Source organism: Astyanax mexicanus, chromosome 15 (assembly GCF_023375975.1).
Source record: "Astyanax mexicanus isolate ESR-SI-001 chromosome 15, AstMex3_surface, whole genome shotgun sequence".
Taxonomy (NCBI): domain Eukaryota; kingdom Metazoa; phylum Chordata; class Actinopteri; order Characiformes; family Acestrorhamphidae; genus Astyanax; species Astyanax mexicanus.
The window spans coordinates 4,685,772-4,689,642 of NC_064422.1; the positions used below are offsets into that span (position 1 = coordinate 4,685,772).

Below are 3,871 nucleotides of genomic sequence, written 5' to 3' on the forward strand. Positions count from 1 at the left end.
CCAGCCTTATAAGACACATTATTGGGACTCTCTAGTTAGGCAGCGACTGCGTCACGACCTGGCCCCGCCCACAGCATGCTCCCACTGTTTACTTACCTCAGCCGCGGGAACCACCTCATCTCCCTACCGGCATTATGGACGAACCTCTTGCTGTTTTTACTACAATTTTAATCGTTTTTGCACTGGAGGAAGAGCGACAGAGACGTGAGAGTCGACATGCTGCTGCCAGATGCCGAAATTTAAGAAGAAGAGCGCTTATTTCTGCCCTTGAACAGGTAAGATCGTCTCAAAAAAAATTTCCTCTTATACTCTGAGATAAAAAAATCCACTATTAATACCCCCCCCCCATTAGTTCATTGTAAAAACAATGGTATTTTAACAACAATTAATTAAGTTTTTATTATTATTATTATTATTATTAATAATAATGTACAGAACACCTACATAGTTTATTTAATACATTAATATTGATTAAATAATAATCAAGCTGATACAATTAATTGAAAATTGTGGGGGGGGGGGGGGGGAGTTTATATGCAGACAGACAAATGCTGTCTTTTAAGCATGAAAGGTTTGTTAAAAGAATAGCACTCATCTGTTTTTGCAAATATGCATTTTATTTTATGCTAACTTCAAAGTGATACAACTATACACATGCAGACAATTAATTTATTAACAATGAATCAATCAATCAATAAATAAATACATAAATAAATAGAACCTGTGTGAACAGTTAATTTTCAAAACAGATAAGTGATATTAAACACTAAGGAGCAAATCACTTTTCTGTTTTGCAAAAGAACTGTACACACTAACTAACTAAATAAATAAATTTCTCCCTCTTGCAGGGAGAAAGACCTACAAGATACTGTGCTCTGAAAAGTTATCCGGCACCCAAAACCTGGAGAACTGCAGAGCATCTCTGATGACTTTGTGAGGCTGGGAATCCATGCGGCTTCCACTAGTGGGTGCCATGTGCGAATCAAAGCCCCTGGAGAACCTGATGCACAGTGCTACAGAAACTGGAAGCTCTACCCCTGCAATTTCAGGCTGTCTGTGACCACCAGGCAAAGTTTCTTGATGTTTTTATTGGCTTTCCTGGCTCAGTACATGATGCATGGGTGCTCTGTTACAGCACTTTGTATCGGCAGGCCACTTTCCCACCCAGAGGCTACATGATACTTGGTGATGGTGGGTCCCCATGTATCTCTCAGCCCATAGCCCTCATCACTCCATTCAAGAAGCCTGTCAGAGGAGAAGAGAGGGTGGCCTTCAACAGGCATCATGCAAGGGCACGTTCTACAATTGAACGTGGTTTTGGGATGCTGAAGACCAGATGGAGGTCAATTTTCCTGCATTCTCAAGAAGTGAACCGAAGGTTTGTGCCAGAGGTGATTGCTGCCTGTGTCACTCTGCACAACATCTGCATGGGAGCGGGAGATGTTGTTCAGCCTGAGGAGGAAGCAGATGAAGATGAGGAAGCTGATGTGCAGGAAGAAGACATCACAGCTGTCAGTGGCCACCAATTACGGGAGCAACTTTGTGTCAACATTGCTGGTGTCCAGTGATTTTATTAAACTGGAAACAAATAGATCAGTTTGGTTTTCATTAAATGTTAAATTTGCACTGCCAATATTGTGTAAATATTGCACATGCATCATTCATGTTTGTTTAATGCTCTAGTTTAAAATGTCTTATTTCATTGTCTTATTTTGTGCTACTTTAAACCAGTTCACTTGTTCTACTCACTGTTAATATTAGTCTTGTTCTGTAAGTGTGGTTAGAATAAACAATACAAACAATATAACTGAAGTATGAATTTCAGTGTTATTATGAACAACCTATTAAGTAAGTTTATATCAGTATAGAATACCTATAAGGCATGCACTAGTTTTCCATGACTGCTTTAAAAACACACAAATGCCAGTTCTCAACTTTAAAAAAAAAACGACAACTTTATTGTAAAACATGCATAAATTAATCTCAGTTCATTTTGTTAACTAGCTTTTCTAGGAGGTTATACAAGCGCTCTGACCGCTCCTGCTCTGCTCTCTTCTCTCTCCCCCTCAATTATACTTTAACAATAATTTACATATCTATACTACCCTCAAATCAATACATAAAAATCAATAAAATACATAAATCATTCTACACAATTTCAGGTTCATCTTTGAACTTACATTGTATTTATTTTTTAAGTTGTCCCATTTCTTTTACTTTGTCCGCAAGCCCCAATTCCAGAAGAACAGTCCTGTCAAAGAACAAACAAAAACAAATTATGGCATTAAGATGCTTTATAGTTGAGGAAAATAACACCATTTTAACTTCAGTGATCTACACAAAGGCTTCGATTTAAGTGTAATCAAACATTTTGCAAAATCTACCTACATTTTTTAATTAGTTTAGAAAGATGCCTAAATGCATGAATGTATAACTTAAGCAATTATTAGCTTAATATTAGCTTAGATATGCTGTAACTGGCAATGCATTAGTTACGTATTAACTAGTTTTCTAAAGCGGGTTTTCTATCAACTTATTTGCCACAAACCTATTGTTTTATTATTGTAATCATAAGCCATTAGCTAGCTGGTTGGATTAATGTATCAAAGTGTAAAAGCTGCATCATTTAAGATGGAATAGAATAAGAATATATTATCGTCAAATAACTAACTAGTTTAGCTTAAATAAGCTCTTAATTCCAAGCTGAGAGAGCTGAGTTTTTCTCCCCAGTGAAGAGCCTCTCTTTCTCTATGCGAGCCTTTATAAAGGCTTCTATTGCTGATCTGCTCCCTAAAAGAGTGCAAGTAATTTGTATATCTGAACACTGGCTATCACGTTAAACAGCCCACATACAGATCGTATAAACCCGACAGGTCTAACTAACTATACAGAAAGGGTTAACAGAGTTAACTAATAAAATATTATGGCGACTGATAAAAAAAGCGCTGAATATCGCCAGTCAGGCTACTTAGCTATTGAGCTAACAGGCTAGTTAGCATCAGCCCATCTAAAACAATGCACTGGCGCTTCAAAACCCGCTAGCATAAATGCTAACACCTCGATATATAAAAAACTGGAAAACGGCCACCAACTAACCAAAACTACAAATAAAACGCTAGTTTATGTTATTTTATGCCAAGAAAACTCATGAAACACCACACTTACGCTATAAAAACTTAAATAACTTACATTTAAAAATGACTTCGGCGCTGGCCGATCCACTTCCGTCCGCCATGATGGAAGAAGTTGAGCTACGCTGTTCTGCCCCGCGCTGCATCATGGGATTGCCTTACCGGCTGAGGAAGGGTCTAATGCTCTCTTATTACAGGGTCAGAATAAGGTATCTTAGTAGACAGCATTTTAAGGTATCTAAGAATTGGGACAGCCTACTTCTCGGGAACGCGCATCCAATGACGTAAGATGCTGTCTATGTAGAGAGCTCCCTAGGTTTTGGGACAGACCCAATGAGTTATACGTTACAGTGGCTTAAAACAGTTAAAGGTTTTATACTGGACGGCCGGGTTATCTTTGTTTCCTAGCGGGCTTTCTTCAGCGCTGCAGCCGCGTTTGGTACTTGTAACTCGACTAGATTAATGTTAGCTTACCCGGTAAATTAGCACGAGTAGCTTCACCCTGTCAGGTCTTACATTAAATAACGCACAGGCAAAAACAACACTGGAAAACAACTAAAAACAGTCTAAAATATACTAGTCTGATAAACACATGCAGCGGTGAGTGGAAATACAGGAGAAAATTACTTTTTTTTGTAGAGAAATCCCGGCTCCGTCCGCCATGTATTTAAATCTGAGCGCTGGAACTCTGAGCTGGTAAAATTCACCGGACCGGATTTTACTCTCACTGGCGAAAACAC

At 38.5% G+C, this 3,871-nt stretch overlaps 1 long non-coding RNA gene across 1 annotated transcript; it reads right to left on the reverse strand.

Moving 5' to 3' along the window:
• Window positions 1-457: 457 nt before the first annotated feature.
• On the reverse strand, window positions 458-3,469 carry LOC111191498 (uncharacterized). The gene is made up of 3 exons (XR_007424468.1): window positions 3,190-3,469; window positions 2,181-2,251; window positions 458-1,452 (listed from the first exon to the last, which is right to left on the reverse strand). It is a non-coding gene; the product is annotated as an uncharacterized LOC111191498 (long non-coding RNA).
• Window positions 3,470-3,871: the final 402 nt, after the last annotated feature.